At 34.9% G+C, this 24,418-nt stretch overlaps 1 protein-coding gene and 1 non-coding gene across 2 annotated transcripts in view; both read right to left on the bottom strand.

The window, feature by feature from the left end:
* The window catches only part of NEGR1 (neuronal growth regulator 1), a 966,318-nt gene that overhangs the window by 581,396 nt on the left and 360,504 nt on the right, over positions 1-24,418 (bottom strand). The gene's annotated exons all lie outside the window — the stretch shown is intronic.
* LOC130032184 (U6 spliceosomal RNA) lies at positions 9,715-9,821 on the bottom strand. Its single transcript, XR_008793745.1, has one exon. It is a non-coding gene; the product is annotated as a U6 spliceosomal RNA (small nuclear RNA).

Raw genomic sequence — 24,418 nt, 5'->3', positions numbered from 1 at the left:
CAGAACTATAATGGGAATGAACACTATATTCAAAATGCATGCAGGAGGTGTTCAAAATAGCAGTATCAGAGAAGGAAGATGCAATCAGGCCTAGAGAAGTGACAAAGTTAAAGTTCCAGGCTCCAGGCAAAACTCTCCATTCCATCCTCTCTGGGTAGAAACAAAGTAGATAGCTCACTCTCAAAATAAGAAGAAAAGCATGGAATCTTGAATATAATTTCAACAACTCCCTTTCATTAACTATCTTTGAATTTGAGTTTGTTACTTAAGATATTCTGTAAGTGACATAAATACAGAAATACAGATGATTAAATAGAATATATATATATAGAAAGTTTCCAAACTCCCTTTTTAGTCTATTTCTACTTTAAATTGTCAGTTAATACTAACAAGTGAAAAAACTGTTTTCTCTCTCTCTGCTTCTGCTTATCTTCAAACTTCTTTTATTTTTATAAAAAAGTTATTCTAAGCACAAATTATGTTTTATGAATAAAAGATGGCTACATAGTACAATTAATTAAAACTAGACTCACAATCATTAACTAAAGTAGCCATTAATCTATATTTATCTGACCTCTGGAGAAAATTGACTAAACCATATTTCACTATGAAATTTAAAATATAAATAAGGGAGTATAATTCACAGGTAAAAGAACAACATTGTCTTTAAAAATAGGCTTCCTGGAAACAAATTAAAACTGATCATAATTTCTCAAAAGATGCTAAAAGTTAAAAATAGTTTCAAAGCTAAATGTATTTACTAGATTACATACAAAATGAACAATTAGCTTGTCCTTGACAAGCAGCAGAATCTAACAATTATAGAGGTTATGCGTGGAGAGCAAACATCAACTTTTTGTGTTGTAACCATGAAACCAAGGCCATATTAATTTATTTAGGTTTTTTTTTTACTTAGTCAAATTGCTAATCCCATCAGATTATTATGAGGGTTAGTTATTTTGTTGGTTTGATCTTATTTTCTTTAACAGGCTCAGGATGGAGCCAGTTATAAGGCAAGTATATAATGAGTATAACTATTATTAACTTGTATTTTTTCATATGCTGAACTTTGCTTAAAAGAAAACAGCCATGACCACCAGTGACTATAAAATTTCTATGCTATACAATAATTGAAAGGAGATAAAAAGTGGAACTCCTGTGTCTGGCTTGATACAGCAAACTAGCTTTACTTATGTTGTCACAGTACAACTTCACAAGAAATACCTTTATAGACAAATGAGTCAGACATTAAAATCCTTCTGTTTCTGTATTTGAACTTTGAGAAAAGTCATTATTTTTTACTTCACCAATTTATAGCAAAGAATGCAAGAAAAAATAGTTTTATTAAAAAAACACACACACATGACCTAGAGAGATAAATATTGTTGGTAGATGTTTGACCTTGTATGTGATGGAACCACATTCGATCCCAGCACCCCATATAGATAACCCAAGTCCAACCAAGAGTGATCCTTGGACACAGAGCCAGGAGAATTCCTAAGCACCTCCAGCCTGGTCCTTAGAAACAAATAAACATACAAAGTATATATCTGGGCTTGGTACTTAAGTGCTTGATACTTAAGTTAAGAAACCAACTTCTGACAGTTACCTGCACTGAGTAACCACACTCACTTAAGGTTTTACTTACCCCTACTTCTGTTAAAAAAATCATCTGGTACTGTAAAAGGAAGATTGACTTAAAAAGTTACATAGTCAGCAATCCTCCAACCTGCCAGCATATTGCCAACAAAGCTCTTTTTTCAATCCAAGAAGAAGAAAAAAAATTACAAAAAACGAACAGAACTTACTTCTAGGCTTTAAGAATTAAATTTTCCAAAAAGAAACTTTTAATTCTCATATTTATATGCATCTAAGGAAATCTAAATAGCATAGTGATTTGATATTAACTTTTAGCCTTAACAAAAAATGAGCAGACTATATTTTAAAAGAAATGTTACATTGTTATCTCCTCAAACTCACATTTCCATTCCAATACTGCCATGTAATTTGATTCTAATCTTTTTTATATTTAAATACTTTTATTGATACCTTAACCTCTACAACAAATTATATATGAAAGTTGACTAGAAAAGTTTCTTGCCACTGTAAGAATATAAGCATTAAAACTTTTATGATGGTTATTTTTAATAAGCATTGTGTATAATTTATCAAGTTATGTATACTGAAATATTTTATAGTATTTTATATTTACTAAAATATTTTTATAGACTGAATAGATAGTTCAGGACTTAAGGTGCTTGCCTGGCACATGGCAAGCTCTGGTACAATCCTTGAAACACATATAGTCCCCAGGGCACCAACAGGAGAAATCTCTGAGCACAGAGAAGTAAGTGCTGAGCATCAATGTTTTCCTCTTCCCCACCCTGAAATAAAATATTTAGATAAGTATTAAATATGTTTTATGTAACTATCATAAATGGAGTTGTGAATGAGTTTTATCTTATTACTTACACAAACTTTTTTTTGGTACATGCATAAACTTTTGTTCAAATTAACATTCATTCATTCATTCATTCATCATCCTGTTATTCGTCGATTGCCTCGAGCAGGCCCCAGTAACGTCTCTTTCATCCTAGCCCTGAGATTATATTCAAGGCTCTTTAGGAGAATGAGACCCATCGTTGTTATTGGTATTTGGCATACTGGGTATGCCATGGGGAGTTTGCCAGACTCTTCCCTGTGGGCAGGCTACATTCGATAGCCTGCAAGTTTGTCCAAAGTAGGAATGAGATAATAAGATGTCATAAAAAGATGTCCTGATAAGATGCCGCGCGGCCGCAAATGCGGCCACGCGGTTCCGGGGCCTGGATTTTATAGTCTCTGAGTCTTGGCCGTTGATGGGATTACACGGCACCAGGGGGCCAGGTGGTGGGTGTGACCCCTGCCTACTGGAATTTGGAGGATCTGGGTGGAGGATGCTCGACTCCAATTCAAGTAGGCTTGGAGATCTCGGCCCCGGAACCCGCGTGGCTTTGTCCCTCTGCCAGTACCTTCATGTGTGCGGAGAGTGGTCTCAGCATGGTGGTGGCTTAACATGTACTTGCTTATTTGAACAGCACCCAAAATTAACAATAGAAGCCATGTTTTGTTTGCTCCTTTTAATTTTAATTGATGAAAATCTATTGCATTGTGCAAAGTGAAAGAGTCAGATACATACTCTATGTCTTTAGTTCTAAGATAGGACAACAAAGCTAAACTAAGAATCAGAAAAGCTAAGATAAGTGTTGCCAGGGGCTGTGGAGGTGGGAAGGACTTTTCTACAAAGGGAGGGAATCTGTGGTATAATGGAAGGCTTTAGTACTCTGATTAAGGTGGAGCTACATAATTTTATGCATATGTCAAAACTCAAAGAACTGCACATAAAAAGTTTACATTTTATTTGCATAAATTAAAAATATATTTGAAAAGATAATTACTGTTTGAAGTCATAGCAATGAATTTTTGAATTAGAACACGACAACACACCAAAGATAAAACGAGCTGAGGGACCTTGTTTTTTGTGGTTTTTCCTTAACATAACACTGCAGAAATGAAAGAATATATTACTGCAATTCCCTTAAATTTCTTTGGATTTTTTGTGTGGGGTGGAAATACCTGTTGGTGCTCAGGACTTATTTCCAGCTCTGTACCCTGGGATCACTCTTGATGGGTTCAGGAAAGCAGGAATTGAACCCAGGCTAACAGCATCCAAGGCAAGACACTACCTACTCTACTATCACTCTGGACCCTCCACTCAGTACTAAAAGATCATCAGAGTAACATAACAAAACTCTTATCAAAATTTATTCTAATGTTTTGCTTATAATTCTATGATATCTTCATATAGTTGTGTTGAGAGTTCACTGCCTAAATTATAAAATGATTTACCAGCAGCTAAATATTATTCGTTGTTAGTACATCAATACCATTTGTCATGTGGTGTGGGTAACACTTAACTGTGCTCAGAGCTTTCTGTTGGTTCTGTACTAAGTGGTCACTCTTGACAATGTTTAGTGGACCACATGCATTATAGAGGCTGAACCTGATTCTGACTGCTAATTCCTAACAGCACACCTCACTGTAATTATTTTAATATTCAATGAGATTACTTTAAAATTAAAATTTATGTTGGCAGTCTCCTGCCCCCGCGCCTGGCTATTTCTTGCCGGGGCCCTTTGGAGGGGAGCGGGTTGAGCTTTCCTCCCCGCCCTGACCAGGGCCCCGGCAGCCGAAGACCTCCAGGACCAGCCACCACCATGCTGAGACCACTCTCCGCACACCTGAAGGTACTGGCAGAGGGACAAAGCCACGTGGGTTCCAGGGCCGAGATCTCCAAGCCTACTCGGATTGGAGTCGAGCATGCTCCACCCAGATCCTCCAAATTCCAGTAGGCGGGGGTCACACCCACCACCTGGCCCCCTGGCGCTGTGTAATCCCATCAGCGGCCAAGACTCAGAGACTATAAAAGCCAGCTCCTGGAACCGCGTGGCCGCATTTGCGGCCTCGCGACATCTTATTATGACATCTCATTCCTACTTTGACAAACTGGCAGGCTACCGAATGTAGCCTGCCCACACGGCAGAGTCTGGCAAACTCCCCATGGCGTACCCAATATGCCAAATACCAGTAACAATGATGGGTCTCATTCTCCTAAAGATCCTTGAATATAATCTCAGGGTTAGGATGAAGGAGACATTACTGGGGACTGCTTGAGGCAATCGACGAATAACAGGATGATCTGTGATCTGTGATCTGTTGGCTATCTAAAATTTACTTTTATTTAGCAGCTTTTCTTTGGTATTTATTAAACCTTTGTTGCTTCAAGAGATACATGTGTGCTTTAAGGATGTGAGTGTGTGTGTGTGTGTGTGTGTGTGTGTGTGTGTGTGTGTGTGAATGGTATTAGTGAAAGAGAACTATCTGGTACGACTATGTCCACAAAATAAAAAGGGTTATTCTTATTAACTAGAAAGTAAAATATAGAAAAATTGTGATATGTGGTCAACATGCAATTTATGTTAATTTTGTCTGTCTTTTTTTCCCCTTACTGAAAGTATTAGAACCTTCTTAGTTATTAACACTTTCATTGCTATAGTCTCCATCCAACAGTCGCATCTAGTGGGCAGCTGGATCTATCATCTCTCAGTGCCTCACTGGCTCAGGAAAGCAAGTGTCTCTGAGGGGTGTGGAAACCCACTGAGATTTATAAAAAGCTGAAATTTCAGCCATAATTTTCTGGTTGGACCTCTCCTTAGAAGGTTGCGCTATATTTTCCCATCTTCAAGACTGAGTCATATCTCAAGGTCAGAATTCTGCTATATTAGTCATTAATCCTTGAGTCACACTCTTAAAAGGTAAACTTGAAGACAAAGAAGAAAATCATCAACTGACTATTCTCTAAGATCAGGTGAATTGGAATCTGTGGAAATATTGATATGGTTCCTCTAAGGATAATTATATTCTAAATGTGACAAAACATGAAACTGAATTATTCTTTTTTGCAATTACTGGCTTTAGGTCTCTGGGAATTACTTGATTTTTCTAAGCCTTCACAATTTATTTATTTTTGAAACGAGGAGAGCAACACATACTGGAAAAATTCTATTTTATGATTAATAGAAATGTTCAAAATGACAAGACCTAAGAACCTCAGATGCTATTTCCTTGCTTCCCAAATCTTTGTCTTTCCTAAATCCTCTATCCCATGCTTTAGTCAAGTTTAATGTTTCCTGCTTGCATTTTCACCAGAACATTAACTAGCTCTCATTAATACTCTCCACTGTAACATCTCCTTTAGTCACTCATGGACCCTGCTAAAAGAAACTGGTTGTCTTTTCATGCTCAGTAATCAGTACAGAATATGTCAGAATCTGTCACATAGTTGATGCTTTTAAACATGTATCTACAACTCTATATATACAGAGAGAGATATAGTAAGACATATATAGATAGATGGTATGAGAATCTGAAAACTAGTATGAGAATAATATGTGAATGGTGATAAAAGAAAAATCACATCCCTCTGGAAACAAAACTGGGATGCTAATAGGTTGGTTTTAGGTTTGGTACAAAAGATTTAATTTGCATTTACCTTATTCTATTTGTAGTTTACATCTTTGACTCAAGAATAAACTTGTAGGGGGCTGGAGCGATAGCACAGTGGTAGGGTGTTTGCACGTGGTCAACCTGGGTTTGATTTCAAGCATCCCAAATGTTCCCCCAAGCACCGCCAGGAGTAATTCCTGAGTTTATGAGCCAGGATTAACCCCTTAGCATCTCCGGTTATGACCCAAAAAGAAGAAAAAAGAAGAAAAAACAAATAATAAATTTATACCTTTAGCGTTCTCTCTGGTTTAAACAGGAACATAAATCAGAAACAAAGACCACTTTGGGCAAATAATGCCCACTATCTGTTAACTTTACCTCTACCTTCTTGCTCGAGATGCTAAATTCTAGCTTTGCTGCGCTCAAAAAACAGGGAGCTATTTGTCTTAGGGAAAAAAAGGAAGTTATTGTTACATTTTCTGTCCTGTGATTCTGGCACATGAAGAAAAACTTAAGGTTTTTTCTTGATAAAAAAATCTGCTTAGATAAAAAGTCAGATAGGATATAAAGAAACATAGTATGGGACTAACAGAAAGTCAAAGCCAACAACATCTGAGGTTTACTTATGAACTGAGTTTTCAAAGGCAAGAGGGTCACAGAGGGTGGATGGGTGGGACACGTATCCTGAAACAATGGTGGAGGGAAGGTGATATTCTGGTGAAAGGTGTGGAGTTGGAACAGTGTATGCATGAAAACCTATCATTCACTTGCAGTATTTTAAATCATGGTGCTTCAAATAAAAAAAAAATAAGTAGGAAAAAGAAAAAAAGACATTTAATATATGAATAAATATTTTGTTTAAACTCAAGGAGGTAACGAATTTGGTTTTAATATAAACAATGTTTTATTTGTTTTTATTACAAATATATTGATGGGCTATTAAAATCAGTGATAATATTGGGGCTGGAGCGAAGCACAGCGGGTAGGGCGTTTGCCTTGCTTGCAGCCAACATGGTCGACACAGGTTTGATTCCCAGCATCCCATATGGTCCCCTGAGCACCGCCGGGAGCAATTCCTGAGTGCATGAGCCAGGAGTAACCCCTGAGCATCGCCGGGTGTAACCAAAAAGAAAAAAAAATCAGTGATAATATTATAATCTTAGTTAAATGTATTAATGTATATGTCATTTAGTTCAGAGTTCCTACTTTTTAATAGAAAGCTCCTCATTTTTTTCTTATTTTTATTTTGTTTTGGGAAACCATATTCAGCAACAATCAATGCATATTGATAGTTCTGCATTCAGCAATCACTCCTGGTGAAAGTCAAGTGACATTATATGGTTTAGGGGCTTGAAATCTTGTGGGCTCAAGGGAAGGGAAGTTTCTTACCCATTTTACTATATCGCTGATACAGGTGTTTCATTCTTAGGACAAATTTGTTCATCACTGCTCTTCAATTTACCTCTGTTTTGTTACTGATCAGACTCATATTTACTTTTAGCATAATTCAAAGTATTATAATTTATAATATTAAACATGATTATGGGTGTAAATAAGACAAAATATGAAAAACTGCATTTTAATGGCTTTTTAAAGTATAAGAATAAGATGAACTATGTTTTAAAAGTTGAAGGGACGCTGCATTTGAAATTCTTGATACATTTTTATTCTCAAAGACTATGTTTTACTCTTGAACGGATTTCCTATATAAGTAGCTCCTTACCATGTATTCCCCAATTCTCTATCTCAGCCATTAATCTCTCAGGTGAAGCTGTCAAAATCTCTTATGAAAATCGAAGTGTACTATATCCAGTCATCTTATATTTCACAGTGCATTATTTTCAAGCATCCCAGCAAGTTAGTTAAGTACAAACTGCATGATAAAATGATGTTTAAAATGCAGCCACACTTTTCTCAGCTTTTATTTTGCTATCAATACTTCACAATTGTCTTTATAATCAATACTGAAAATACATAGTTATTGTTTTCAGTCTTGTTTGTCTCCGGAACTCTTAATTCATAACTTACATTTGATTCAAAAGGACTTCTGGATGTCAAATTATATATTCACAGGCATCTCTATTCCTCTCTTTTAATTGGCCTGACTAATTATGAGCTTCTGAAATAAACTATCATATTTCTCTTTGTATTGTAAAGTATTCGTTTATCATAAATATGTTATCAGGATTTTAACTTAACAATGTATAATTTTTCAAGTACAGCATTTTATCATGTACTACTACAAAGAAAAAATGAATTTAAAAATAAATATAGAACTTTCCAAACAGCTAATAGATCTTAGAGTGCTTTGTACTGAGATATATACAGGTCCAATAATTAAAAGAAACAATTTTTGCAAAGCACAATTGTGAATTTGCCAAAGCTCAGATTGTCTTAAAATAATGATAACATTTGTTTTCATATTTAGTCGTGCCTGAAAGTCGTCATTAGGTAACAGATACTCATGGATCCAAGCGAAATAAGCTGATAATCTCAATCATTTACTAATAGGCAGATAACTATAATAGGCAAATTACCAAGATTATCACTAATTAAACTTCCCTTAGAATTAATCAAAGACAATATAGAGACTGATATATACCAATCTAATCTTACTGAGAAATAGTCTAAAATATATTGAAGACTGTTATTTTGAGACTGTGTTTAAGTTAATTCTTATTTTAACTTTTTCAAAACACTTTCTCTTTAGAGTTAGAGAGATTGTAACGTGAGTACAGTGATTGCCTTGCATGCCCCAACCCAGTTCTGATCCCTGATCCATAAATACAACCAGGTGTGACCCCCAAAACAAACAAACAAACTACATATATATGTGTATATATATGGAATATAGCAAATATTATATATAACATAACATCCTTGTTTTCGCTAAGGTTAGAATATAGAACAATAAGCACAATATTTATCCCATGCTATACATGATAAGAGTGCCATTGATGATGTATTATGGAATTTCAAAAACCAGAGATCATATCCCACTGACACAAATGATACCTGGAGAAAGAGAAGTTTAGTTGGCCAACTGTAGATAGGAATATTTAAAGAAAGAGGATGAGTAAGAGTTTTCAAGAGAACATTTATTAGGAGCAGAGAACAAGAAACACAGCTTCAAATGAAGAGTGGGTATACTGGAACAGGCACTGATTTGACTGAATCGGAGTTATGAGAAAAATGGGGAATAGGAACCAAAATTCACCTGACTATAAAAAGTTGAAAGATTTCAGATGCTTACATGATAGGTTTTGTTACAATTTCCGTAAACAAAACTTTAGAGTTGTTAAATAATATCTTTGAAATTGTTGATCTGAAGGCCTTTATTTGAGCAAACATTTTGAACTCCATGTAAGCTAAGTGATTTGATATTTATTTATGGGATATAATTTTATAATGTAGCACTGTCCTCCCTTGTTCATCGATTTGCTTGAGCGGGCACCAGTAACGTCTCCATTGTGAGACTTGTTGTTACTGTTCTTGGCATATTCAATATGCCATAGGGAGCTTGCCAGACTCTGCTGTAGGGGTGGGATACTCTCGGTAGCTTGCCAGGCTCTCCGAGAGCGGAGGAGGAATTGAATCCAGGTTGGCAGCGTGCAAGGCAAATGCCCTATCTACTGTGCTATCACTCCAGCCCCATGTACACAGTAAGAACAAAATATGGAATGCTTCACGAATTTGCGTGTCATCCTTGCAAAGTGGCCAAGCTAATCTTCTCTGTATCATTCCAATTTTAGTATATGTGATAACTTCGCAAATACAATCCTGGATAAATACTGATGTAAGTGAGAATAGAACTATTAATGATCTTTTGAAGGAAGGAGAATCAGAAAGCAGCAATACTATAAATGTTTTCTCCTTTTTTATTAATTCAAGTATTGTTTTTCCATAAGTTACTGAATTCCTTATTTGTTTCTAGTATTATTCTTTAAATCATGTTCTTGAGGTGAAAAAATATGTCCCAAGGGCTTTAAGAATTCTGACTACCAATAAAACCTATGGGTAAACAAATCTCTAACATATTGTGATAAGTGGCTTAGTGTAGGAAAGGAAAGAAAAAGTCTAAAGAGAGTTAAAAAATGGAAAGCATAAATCCTCCTTGTATAGTCTGAGTTGAAATGATTCTTTTTTAAAGAGGTAGAGTACTTATTTAGAAGCTATTTTCATAGCTAGAAATTAATGACAGACCAGACTGATGTGATGCCAAAGAATTTTCAAATTTAAAGGTAAATAAGAGAGGAATGGTTAATATGAGATTGTTAGTCTTAACAGAAGGGTCTAGTACAAAACAAGACAAAAGACATAAATAGTTTTCCTATATGAATGAAGTCAGAAATTGAAAAGTCACACTACTTATTACATCTAAAGAAGTAGGAAAAGGACTTGGTTTAAGGGTATATGTAATAATTATATTCTTTGAACCTCTGTTGGCATGAGTAGGTGTTTTGTTCAACAAGTGATTGATGATGCAGTCTTCAGAAAATACTGGAAATGTTATGGGGGAATCATAATCATGCAATTTAAAAACAGAGGTTTCAATTATTGCATATTTTGGTGCTAAGATTTGTAGGATAAACCCTCTTTTCGTGTTAAAGTCAAGATATTTTGATGATAAGTGTGCTTTTACATGTTTAATAAACCCAAGAAACTAAAAGCATCATTAACTAAAAGATAATTTTTCAGTAGTCTTTTAATAGTCTTTCTGTAGTCTTTTAATATGGACTATTAGAAAATATAGAAAGAATTTTTATTGGGGATAAAGAGAATCTACTGAAAATGATTTTATCAAACTCAGTAGTACCTTTTTATATGTAATATATTCATGTAAAACTGAAATTTTTCATAGGTTTCTCAGTGTTATTTCTCTTCAATTTTATTGGATTTTCACACCTCTAGGTATAGTTCATTTATCTTACTACAATAGAGTACACTCACACTTTAATTAAAGATAAAGTCAATTAGATTATCTTGAGTAGTCCTGTCCTTTAACCTTTAGACTGTGACATAACTATTTTTTTTTTGTAGGTTGGCAAGTATCACTTAATTGTTGATAATTACATTTTACAAAGCATATTCAATGTCTAAGTCTTCAGCTCAATAACAGTAGAAGCACTAAAGCTTCTTTAACATCTAATTCATATTTCTGTCCATAAAAATAATCATTGAATTATTCTTTTCCATCTAATTTAAATTACTTGGATAATTTCAAATGTGTGGATATAACATATATAAAGCTAATATCTGACAGCATTTACATTTTCAAAAGACCTTAGAAAAAGAATGGCATTAAGATTGGTTTTCCACTATAAGCATTCGAGTCATTAACCATATAATCATTACTATATTTTCATTGATTCTATAGATATGTATTTCAAATTTTTAAATATAATAAAATGATTACCTAATTACAAGAAGTCCTAAGTATATTTGGAGTACAAAGACAAATCAAAGAAGGGAAAGGAAAATAACTCATCTAACAAAAAGTCTAACTCATGCAATTTGCTGCAACCTGATAGAATTGAAGGGTATCATGTCAAAAGATTTAAGGCAGATAAAGACAGAAATATACTAGATGGTCTCACTTATTTGTGACATACATAATGATAGGACAGGGGGTGCAAGAAATCAAAGTTTGCACACAAGGACTTTGCTTATATCTAGACTATAAAACTGAAAGACAAGGAGGGAAAGAAACCAATGGGAGGAAGAACAGGTAGATGGGAGTTGATAGGGGCCATGACAGGCACCTCAGACACATCGGCAGTGTAGAGGTATGGTATATCTATCTACCTGAACCACAGAGCCAACAAAACTGAGCGTATGAAATCCAAACTACAATAATCAAACTTAAAAATGTGCCTGCCAAGGAGGAAGGTTGGGGGGTGGGAGGGACACTGCAGGCACTAGTGGAGCTAAGTTGACAGGGGTTGAAGGGATTGTTGTTGGAACTTTTTATATGTGACACTAAGCTATGAATTGTTTTGTAAATCATGGTGCCACAAAAAAAATTTAAAAGAGTACTACAGAGGTATAAATTTTTAAAATATATTTTAATTTACCCATATGTCACTGACCAATCCTTTGTATGTCAGTATTTTATAATAAATCATATAAATGAATGAGATAAGAAAATGCAATAGTTGCTGGATCACAGTCAACTTTTGTGTTGGGTGCAGGACAGCATATCAGAACAGGAAGGGAATTAATATTGTGCAATAAATAATTCTTGTATGGGATTGTACATAAATGATTTGCAGAATACATTCATTTTACTCTATTTCATCCTTTAATTCAAATTCAGCCCAATTTTTATGCTTCTGAACTATTCAAACCTCAGGTTCAATTAATTGCCTAGAATTGCACACAGAACTTAGAAAACTAATTTACTCAGTAGAACAACAATTCATTAGAAAGGATACAGAAGGAATGAATCAAAAGACAAATGAAAGAAATGGGGCAAAAAATAGGGAAAAGATTCTGGCGTACTCCAGGCACATTATCCTAAAATATTCATATGCTTACCTATCTGAAAATGCAGAGAAATTTTTGAATACTAATGTTTTCCCTATTAATGTAGAGATATAAATGACTGTGAACACATTACTATAGGATTCTTTAATATGATATTACAGATTACTAGCTCTCTGGAGCATTGACCACCAAATGCCAGGAAGTCTTTCTGTGCAACAAAGACGTGGTGAGATGCCTCCTCTTGAACTCATATCTTACACATTATCTTGTTTGCTCACAGGGAAAATAAAGACTAAATCCTTACTTTTTCCATGAATTAACAACTATCAGACTTTTGTTCTTTGTTTGAGATGAACCTTCTGCTTTAAATAAAGTGTTTTTACTTATTTTTTAAAATAAGTTGTTATCCTGCACACTTTTTTGATAAAAGTGAACCAAAACCTCAAATGTAGGTCAACAGTGGTATAAATTATAACATCAGCCCCTTTTTTTTCTCTTATGACTGAGAGCCTAAAATTTAATTTCAACAGAATCTTCATAGCATTCAATTAACTTTGCTTTTGCTGAGGAAAGAAAGTGCTTATAATCAAATCACATTTTTTGCAGAGGCTTATATTCACGCATTGTCTATGTAGAATACACACTATTTTTAAATGAAAATATGCTGAAGATAGCATAAATGGATAAATAAAATTTATTTTCACTCATTTGTGTTTATCAGTAAGCCAGGTGTATAACAAACAAAACACAAGTATTTTAAGAATTTCAAACTAATATTAAGTTTGGGCTACTATATTATATCCAATACATTTTTTAAAATTTCAAACTACATACAGTTTTAATATATAAGTTCCATTCAAAAAGACAGAATTTTCTTACTATTAAAAACATACTGAATCCAAAACCACAAATGGCTTTTACCAACAATTATTAGACAAGTTATCAATTGAATCAATCACTTCCCAGCATGATCATTTTTATTGAAGTAACACCATATTGTAAAATTATATAAGTTTAAGGTGTACAGAATTTGCAATTGTGATTTTTACTGACATAAAATAGAAGCATATAATCTCTATTTTCATCAAAGTGTACTGCAAAAGTCACATATTAACCCAAAGTAAATATGGTTAAGAAGCATCTTACAAAAACAAATTTTCAACTGTTCAATCTGTTCTTTTAAATATATATTACTAAAACAGCAGTTAGTCTGAAGAGATCTCTTTCAATACATGACAAAAATAATAAGAAAAAAGTAATCTGTGAATTTATTAGTAAAATATGCATTATTAAACGCAAAGTGAGAAATGAAAATCAATGGTTTTAACATTGTTTTTAATGCACTTTAAAAGCTATACAATGTTTTATAAAATGTCTGTCAATACATGTCAATCATATCAGCAGGAAATATTCCTATTTTACCTTTCCAGAATTTTAATGGTCAAGTAGGTACATTTGATCTAAATGCTAATTTGACAACATGTGGGTTTTGGAAAATAAAGTACAAAATCTAGACTCTAGTTTTTATTCTGCTTACTAATTGTTAATTTAAGTATTACGTAGATATAATTTGCTTTATATGTGAAACAGGATCAGTATTTTCCAAAGTCAATTCTGTGGAATCATTTTCTTTTTCACTTTTTAAAAAAATTAAGCCCGGCAAGCTACCGAGAGTATCTCGCCGGCACGGCAGAGCCTGGCAAGCTCCCTGTGATGTATTTGATATGCCAAACACAGTAACAACAAAGTCTCCAATGGAGACGTTACTGGGCCCGCTCGAGCAAATCGATGAACAACGGGAGGGCCTTTACCTTTACCTTTATTAATTTAATTTAACTTTTAAATTATTTTTTATTTTATTGAATAACCACGAGATAGAGCATTACAAAGCTGTTCATTGTCATACAATGTTTGCAACACACATCCCTTCACCAGTATAATTTCCCACTACTAATGTTCCCAGTTTTCCTCACCCCATCCTACTTCTATGGCAGGCACCTCTCTTCTCTATCGCTCTTTCTCTCTATCCTTTTAGGAATTATGGTTTTCAATACTTATGCTGAATGGTTATCATGTATATCCCTTTACCTACTTTCAACACTCAGTTGTTGAACAGAGTGATCATTTCCAACTAAGGGACCTTTCTCTATCTTAACTATCTCTACACCGCCCTTTCCTTGCCCCTCCCCCAACCCACACATATACGCACACAAACACACACACACAGTCTTGTGGTAATTTCCAACCATTGACCATGCTCCTAATCCAGTTTCCATGGAATTATTTTCTTGAGAATGTTAGTAGACATTCAAAATATAGCCACACATAGAAGTCAATCAATATAATTGAGCTTCCTTATTTTAGATAATTCCGACCATTTAGTAGCTACTGTCCATGAATACTCTCCATTATCAAATAGTGCCAAACTTATTTATCTTTGAACATATGTTAAAGATTAATCTTGCAGAATTAAAAGTTTTACAGAGAAAAAGTATTGCTAAATGGTCTAGTGTTCAATTCAGCAAGTTTCACTTTGTCTAGTCTGGTATGCATTTATATACTTAGTCTATAGCGCAGAAAGCTGAATTCAATTGTCATAAAGGTAGAATTGAATATATCACAAAGTATATGCTTTATTTGGGTAATCTAAAATTCTATAATCCCATTTTAGAATCACTAAAGCTTCATTAAATGAATTTAGGCGGAGAATTAATTCACTCTGCATAAAATATTCCACATCTGGGTGGGGAGATAGTAAAGCAAGTAGGTATTTACCTCACATGCAGTCAACACAGGTTCAATCCCTGGCACCCCATATGATACCTTAAGCCCCATCAGGAGTGATATCTGAGCAGTGTCAGGAGCAAGCACTTGGCACAGGCAGGCGTGGATCAAAAGCTAAAAATTAGAGGTAAAGGTAAAAGGTAAAGGCCCTCCCGTTGATCGTCGATTTGCTCGAGCGGGCCCAGTAACGTCTCCATTGGAGACTTTGTTGTTACTGTGTCTGGCATATCCAATACTCTCGGTAGCTTGCCGGGCTCCCCGAGAGGGGCGGAGGAATCGAACCCGGGTCGGCTATGTTGGCCGCTTGTAAGGCGAACGCCCTACCCGCTGTGCTATCGCTCCAGCCCAAAAATTAGAGTTAATAAAGTAAAATACATCAAACAAAATTGATATACACTTGGCTTTTTACAGATAAATAGAAATAAATATAGTAATTCAAAATCGGCAACTTAAAAAATTATTGAAGTTATGTACAAGAGAAGGCTAATATTTCTGCAAATTAAACGAATAAAACAAAGATTTAGTTCTCTGTAAAGTATTATCTTTGTATATGGATATATTCAAAATATTATGATTTTTTTTGCTTTTTGGGTCACACCTAGTGACGCTCAGGAGTTAATTCCTGGTTCTGCACTCAGGAATTACTCCTGGCAGTGCTTGCGGTACCATATGGGATGCTGGGGATTAAACCCAGGTCGGCTGTGTGCAAGAAAAATGCCCTACCTGCCATACTATTGCTCTGGCTCCCCCAAAGATTATTTTAAAAATGAAAACCACATTTGTCAATTGGTTCTTAAATTAATTCAGTATTTGACTTGGATAGACAATCTATCCATAGATAAATAATCTATGGATAGACAATCTATCCATAGATAGACAATTTATCTATCTTGCTGGTTTTCTAAAAAAATTAACATATATTAATTACTCATAGGAATAAAATCTTTTTACTGATAGATCAATAAGTGTAAAAAATAGTATAAGTAGTTTTATAAGTGCTAGCAGAGATTCAGAAAGTCACACTTACAGATGTAACTGTAAGTGGTCAAGACATTCTATTGACCAATATCACTTACCCACTTGTATTTGGTAAATTGATTTCAAATTCTACTTAATTATACAACTTTGTTCTTTTTTTACAACTTTATTTTTAGTACCATTAAATAAATATTTATTACCTATATACTAAAATTTAAAAAGTTTATCTTGGAATTGTAAAATATGTTTTAATGTGATCTTTGCCCACATTAAGTATTTTTTCTTATATTGTCCACTATGGCCATTTTATTTTTTTTTTTTATCATTTTTTTATTAGTGAAACACCATGAAGTACACTTATAGACTTATAAATTTTTGTGCTTGGGTTTCAGTTATACAATGATCAAGTACCCATCCCTCCACCAGTGCCCATCCTCCCCCACCACGGGTCCTAGCATCCCTCCCACCTCCCATCTCCCCCCCCCCGTCGCACCCTGCCGCTGTGGCAGGGCATTCCCCCTTGTTCTCTCTCTCTTCTTTTGGGTACTGTGTTTTGCCAGAGAGGCATTGAGTGGCAATCATGTTTGGTCTATAGACTACTTTTAGCATGTCTCTCCCACCCTGGGAGGGTCTTCACAACACCCTTTATTTGGTGCTCTCTTCTCTATCTGAGCTTCCTTCTCACCTAGCACATGTGGCTGGCCTTCAAGTCATGGAACAAAATTCCTGGTACTAATCTGAGCCATTCCTGGGTGTTAGTCTCCCGTTTTGTTGCTTTATGTTCCCCAGATGAAAATGGGGCGAGGAAATGAACAGAAACTTTCGCAAAGAAGAAATCCAAATGGCAAAAAGGCACATGAGAAAATGCTCTACATCACTAATCATCAGAGAGATGCAGATCAAAACAACAATGAGATATCATTTCACACCACAGAGACTGGCCCACATCCACAAGAACAAAAGCAACAGGTGCTGGCGCGGATGTGGCGAGAAAGGGACCCTCCTTCACTGCTGGTGGGAATGCAGGCTGGTCCAACCCTTTTGGAAAACAGTATGGACGATTCTCAAAAAATTAGAATTTGATCTCCCATTTGACCCAGCTATAGCACTCCTGGGAATATATCCCAGAGAGGCAAAAAGGTATAGTCGAAGAGACATCTGCAATTGTTTGTTCATTGCAGCACTCTTTACAATAGCCAGAATCTGGAAAAAACCTGAGTGCCCGAGAACAGATGACTGGTTAAAGAAACTTTGGTACATTTACACAATGGAGTACTATGTAGCTGTTAGAAAAGATGAAGTTATGAAATTTATATACAAGTGGTACTACATGGAAAGTATCATGTTGAGCGAAATGAGTCAGAAAGAGCGGGATAGACTATGGCCATTTTATAACAGACAACTTGTTTCCTTTTCTCTTTCACAAATCATTTCATTACACACTGAGCCACCATCAATAATTCTCACTGGGTATATTTGTGGTATTTATCAAGTTTTACAACCACATCCATAATGTGAAGTCCATTAAATATTTCGTCTTTAAAGTTCTGTTTCTTATTCCACTCTAATAGAATTTTCACTAAAGTGTGTGCAATTAATGTAGGTAATACGAGAGCTTTAAAGTTTTTTTTTCTTTTACCCATTGCTTCTGAGTATAACTATATAATTTATTGACAAATATGTAAGTTGGTCAAAGTCACGGTCACGGTCCTCCCATTGTTCATCAATTTGCTCGAGTGGGCCCAGTAACGTCTCCATTGTTATATTAATTTAATCATATGTTTGTATGTTTAGTCCTAATTTATAACTGAAAAGTGAAATATTTTTGTTTTTCCATGAAATAATTCAGGTAAAATTATATGAGATAAAGGATTAAGAGTAAACTTTCACATGATCAAGCAATCAGACTACTCACCAGATTAACTTTAAATGTAATGCTGATTTATCATTTTCAATACTGAGTATTTTATATCAATAATCCCATACTCATATATTATATCAATAATCTCATCTCTCCTTTCATTCTACTCTTCAGTCACAATATCTAATTAATCTTTTAAGTCTAAGCCTTTGGGTTTTAATGCTGTCATTTTATAGGAAAACGTCTTTGAATTTTTCTCAGACAGATTAAGTTAGTAGATTATCAATACTGTCTTGGTATATCTTGTTTATACTAGTAGATTAACATTTATTATATAACATAAACAGAAAATTACAAGTAATTGTCCCTCCTCTAGTTTATTAGATTAACTTCAGTCTTCAATTATCACTTTTATAATACAGCGACTCCTAAACTAATGTATTTAGCAACGTTGTCAATAGCACAGTGGTAGGTCATTTGCCCTACACGCAGCCCGCCCTGCCAAGCCAAGTTTGATTCCTCCGCCCCTCTCTGAGAGCCCGGCAAGCTACCGAGAGTATCTCACCCGCACGGCAAAGCCTGGCAAGCTACCCCTGACATATTCAATATGCAAAACAAAGTAACAACAAGTCTCAAAATGGAAACGTTACTGGACCCACTCAAGCAAATCGATAACAACTGCAAGACAGTGTTTGACAGTCTTTCCTGAATTCTCGATTTTTGAAGTCAAGCACCTACATTTCAAACGAAAAATGTCTGAAGGTACACTAGTCATTCTTCCATAGCCATGTCTCTCTATTTTCACCTTTTCAGTAATTAGACAGTTATCATTATCAGTTCTGTAAAATCATAATTTATTTTTGCCTAGAATATAATGCTCGAGCGGGCTCAGTAATGTCTCCATTGTGAGACTTCTTGTTACTGTGTTTGGCATATTGAATACTCTTGGTAGCTTGCCAGGCTCTCCAAGAGGAGTGGAGGAATCGAACCCGGTTCAGCCGGACTGACTGCTTGCAAGGCAAATGACCTACTGCTGGCTGGAGCGATAGCACAGCGGCAGGGCGTTTGCCTTGCACGCAGTCAACATGGCCAACCCGAGTTCGATTCCTCCGCCCCTCTCGGAGAGCCTGGCAAGCTACCGAGAGTATCTTGCCCGCACGGCAGAGCCGGGCAAGCTACCCATGACGTACTCAATATGCCAAACACAGTAACAACAAAATCGCCAATGGAGACGTTACTGGACCCGCTCGAGCAAATCGACGGGAGGGCCTTTACCTTTACTACCTTAGAATATAATGAAATATATTATAAAATTCAATCTAATTAGTTAAAAGTACCTTTGTTTTCTAACCAATATTCTTTGATAATGTTTGTTACTGGTTGAAGAAATTAGTTTGAAAAGTTTTTGTTTCTTATGTATATTTCTTTTGTTTCTCTTTTACATATATGTTTGGTTTCATAAGCATACATGTTAAAGAATTTTAATAAAATATTCATATATGGGCATGCCTACTATAGCTTTATGCTATCTTTGGGGCTTTTTCTATTTTGTACCTATTACACCTAAGTGAATATTTAATTCTTAATACTCATATATCATAGTGTTTTCTCAAAGTTTAGTTGCAGTGATGTATTTTTCAGGTTATTTGCCACAGTACTCCATAATCTAATTTCTTCACATTTGATTTTCATTTTAAACTATTTTCTTTACAAAGTTCATTAAGTCACTTAATACATAGTAATATTACTATTTTAACTGAAAACATTTACACACATTAAACTATATCCCCAGCATGTTGCACAGAATAATTTGATAAGAAATTTAAAGCAGCACATGTCCACATTTTATTATACCATTTATTGCTAAGCACCCTCAAATTTTCCATCATCAAAACGACAATGATATAAACATTCTCTATTCCCCAGTTCTAACTCAGAAACTTTCACCAAAGTATATATTTACTTTGAAAGATGATAAAAGTGGCTCTTTGCATTCACATATGGTATATAGACAGACTTAAAAAATTAAACACAGTACGCAGCCAGAGAAATAGTTCAGGGGTCAAGGGGCTTGCTTTGCATGTGGCTGATTCGAGTTGGTTTCCAGGAACCACATATGGTCAGTACCCTGAGTATCATCAAATTACTTTTTCTACTTATAGAATGAAGGCTTGAGGACTGTCTGTGTGACCTAAACACACACACACACACACACACACACACACACACACACACACACTTTCTCACATAGCCTTCCAAACTAATTCAGTTGACATATTTGGCCATCTTATACATAAAACACACTATATTTGCCCTATAGACTGTCTTTTGAACTTGCTTCATGATTAAAGACAGTCTCATTATCCTACATTAGATAATGTCACTTACTAACTTGTACTTTGTTTTATATTAATTGGTCAAAATTAACAAAGATGCATTTGTTAATAAAGTAAGTTCTTTTAAAGAAAGGTTTGCTGCCACATATTTGAATCTTATAAAAAGCAACTTACATATAACTTTACAAGGGTTTTACACTGTCTAGAAAATTATTATAGCATAAAATAAAAATATAAGTTTCCTTTATTTCTTATTAAAGTTGAATTTTTAATGGCCAGAGCAGACTTTAAAATTAATTATTCTACTGTTATTAGGCTTTCATTACTTATATCCATCCTAAACTCTGTACAGCATTTCCACGAACATTATTAGCTCATTAAGAGACTCGGAGTTAATCCTCAGGGCTAAACATTTGTTCCATCATTAAGGTCTACTTTTCTCAGACTTAAAAATAAGCAGAAATCTAATTTTAGCTAATTTTATTGCCTGGGTCATAGCAGTAGATTCAACTCAGCCTAGAAATAGCTTTTATAAAATTACTTGTTATTAAAATGAGCTATATACTTTATAGAAATGAAAAAGAAAATCTCCATGGAGACAAAATTCTTTAGATGCCAAAATACAAAATAAAATTATCCTTCTTTTCCTCAGGTATCACTAAATATAATATTAACTACCATGCTTGTATAATTTAATGATTCCAAAGTTTTCCATAAATAAATTACAACAATGCCCAAATATCATGCTTCTTTGGCTAAAAATACACATGGGAAGACTTTATTATATTTTCATATTGTCTGGACAATTCTCTGCTAAAAATTTTCCTGCTAATATTTTAGACTCACAGAGAAGCACCTCTTCCCTATTGCTGTAGTCAGAATATGTCTCCTCAAAGTTCATATGGTAAAACCTAAAATCCAAGCTTATATTAAGTTCTCAAAGCTAAAGCTTTGGGAAGTCAGATTAATTTCCTTTTAAAAGGCTTCAGAGAATTTCCTTAGCTTATACTTTGTAAAGACCGTACAATGAAGGCTATCTATAAACCTTAAGGTTGGCCTTTCTCAGACACCGCATTTGTCAGTGTCTTGATCTTGAACTTTGCAGCTCCCAACACTGAGAAATGTTTTTGTTCTTTTTGTTTCTTTGTTTTGTTCTTTTCTAAATCACCCAGTCTTCTGACTGAAAGGTAGGACAGGGGTTAGGCACTTGGCTGAAACAGAGCCAAATCTGGTTTGATCCCTGACATTGCAAAAGGTTCCCAAGAAATATCAGGAGTGGTCCTGATCACAACTGGGTGTTGCCCAAAACAAACAAGCAAGCAAACATAAAACAAAACCACTTAATCTGTGGCATCTTTTTTTCTCAAAACCTAAGTGATGAATATATGTATGAAACTCCCAATCTGAACTAAATTTTAGTTATTGGTAGTGAGAAAGTTATGCTCAAATACAGAAAATGGGCATTATGTAGTTGTTTTTATTGTCCAAATTTAGGTTGGCTACCAAATGAAGCAAATACTTTCTTTGTCCTAAAATAGCATACTAGAATCAACTCTGACTCATATTCCCTTGAAGATTATTTGTCTCTAACTTGAAAGCTGAGGTACAAAGAGAAATCCATGTATACAGATCACACTAGTTTTGTTCACTGTACAAAATGCCAAGAGGAGAAGGCAGATATTCTTGTGACAGTGACTTTGGAACTGACACCCAACTCCTAGCACTGACCCAGCTTCTTTCTTGTCACTTCATATCTAGAATCCTAGGTTATATCAGTGGGGCAAAACCAATACTAGAAATGAATTGAGCACACACACAATAGAAAGATGAGAAATTAGTTGATACAATAGAAATCTATTGTATCATTAAAGTATGTGATATACAGTAAAAAACTGTGGGAAATTAGAGGCCAGAGTTTAAATTCTAGGTTGTCTCTGAACTGATTCTGCTATCTTCTATAGCACTGTTCATTTTTTAATTCTTCACCTGATACATTTGCATAATCTCAAATTTTCTAACTGACACTAAATTTGTTTGGGACTAACTGAGATGATACCTATAAAACAATTGCTAAGCTATTAAAAAATTCTAAAACGTATCACCTGAAAATTTGGAGTAAAAAAGACCTAGGTTGAAAACTACAGTGATTGTTGACTCTTATTTAAGTGAATTGGGCACTAATGAAACTCCTTAGAGCTTTACTTTTATTCACTTGCAAAACTGGCATAATGATCCTGACATTAGTTTTCAGAAGAATTAATGAAATAATATTAAATTTAGGGGAAATATTTAAATTTTTCCCTTCATATTAATATTCATAATCTTATTCTTAAGAAAGTCTTGGGAATGGAGAAATGACAGACAAATTTGACTGTTGGCAAGAACGAAGTAATGCTTTCATGAAAAAAAATTCGATACAGTTTTAAAAAGTGATGAATGCCAAAATGTCAGATAAGACAGAAAGAGAAGGATCTATTATTACAACCTATTTCCTGAAGACAACAGTCCAATGTGCTCTTGTCAACAGAAAAGGTCAATACAATCGTGGGCATCATTTAAAAGGTTATTGGAAACAATCAGAAAACATGATTTCTTTTTTGTTTTACACAGATATGTCAGGGGATGATGGTAAAGTGAAATGTATAATTATTGTGACAAAATTCCAAAGCATGTGCTTTTACTTACTCTCCCTTTAAAAATGATTCCTTCTCTTATTAAACTACCATTTCAGCGGCTCTCAAGAAAAATGAGCAGGAATGAACATTTACAAAGGAAATTAAACCCTCTTGAACTAGCATGGTCAGTGGTCAGATTGTATAAGTGGGGAATTAGCCTGCAATCATTGGTATAATGATATCACTTTAGAATGAGAATCTGCCCTGGTTGGCTCTATTCAACATGCTTCAAAATCCTTTAGAAATTAAGATGTACCTATCTCTTGGATAATGATATGTTAGAGCATATCTCAAATCTCATTACTGCATTCACAAATGCTAATTTAGAAGAATAAAAATGCCTTTCATTAATTTTTTTCTCAAAGAATGCATTGTTAAAGTATCCTGGACTTTTACTCTATTACTTCTAATTTTTCCACGTAATTTTATGCTAAGTATATCTTTTCTCTCTTTTCAAATGTGAGTTACATTAATGATAGTTGTTCTTAACCATATGCACATCAAACTCACTTATTTGTAATAAAACATCAAATGCAATACAGTCTTTCATTTACTTCTTTCTGTTTGTTTGTTTGTTTGTTTGTCTGTTTCCTTGTTTCTGGGTCACAAACAGCTATGTTCAGGGGTCTTTCCTGGCCCTACATTCAGGGGTCTTTCCTGGCCCTACATTCAGGAATTATTTCTGAAAGTGTTCTGGGGATGTGAATGCCAGGGATTGAACCCAGATTGGCTGTGTGCAATGCCCTACTTGCTGAACTCTCTCTCTTTCTCGTCTCTCTCCAGCCCCAAAAGTCTTTCATTTTTATTTTTAATTTTTTTAATGAATCACTATGAGATGGAGCATTGAAAAACCATTCATGATTGCATTTCAGTCAAACAATGTTCTAATACCCATTCCTCCACCAGTGTCATTTCCCAGCTACAGTGTATTCAGTTTCCCTCCCACCCCTTCAAGCTCCGCTCCCCACCCCTACTCGCCCATATGGCAGGCACTTCTCCTCTGTCTCTCTTTTTCTTTCTCTCTCTCATTGTAGGTTTGATGGTTTGCAACATAGATGCTGAAAGGTTATCATCTATATCCCCTTACCTACTTTCAACACTGAGTTCTTATCCAGAGTGATCACTACCAACTAGTATTGTCATAATGGACTTTCTCTATCTTAACTACCCTCTATCCCCCACAACCATTAAGCAGTCCTCCTGGCCCATATTCCCTGGCTGAATGAACAAGAAAAATCGGCACTGGCATTGAT

The sequence above is a fragment of the Sorex fumeus genome, unplaced genomic scaffold, assembly GCF_029834395.1.
Source record: "Sorex fumeus unplaced genomic scaffold, SorFum_2.1 ptg000047l, whole genome shotgun sequence".
NCBI classification, from domain to species: Eukaryota; Metazoa; Chordata; class Mammalia; order Eulipotyphla; family Soricidae; genus Sorex; species Sorex fumeus.
The sequence above is the reverse complement of the archived record's forward strand: the minus strand, read 5'-3'. Positions and strand labels throughout refer to the sequence as shown.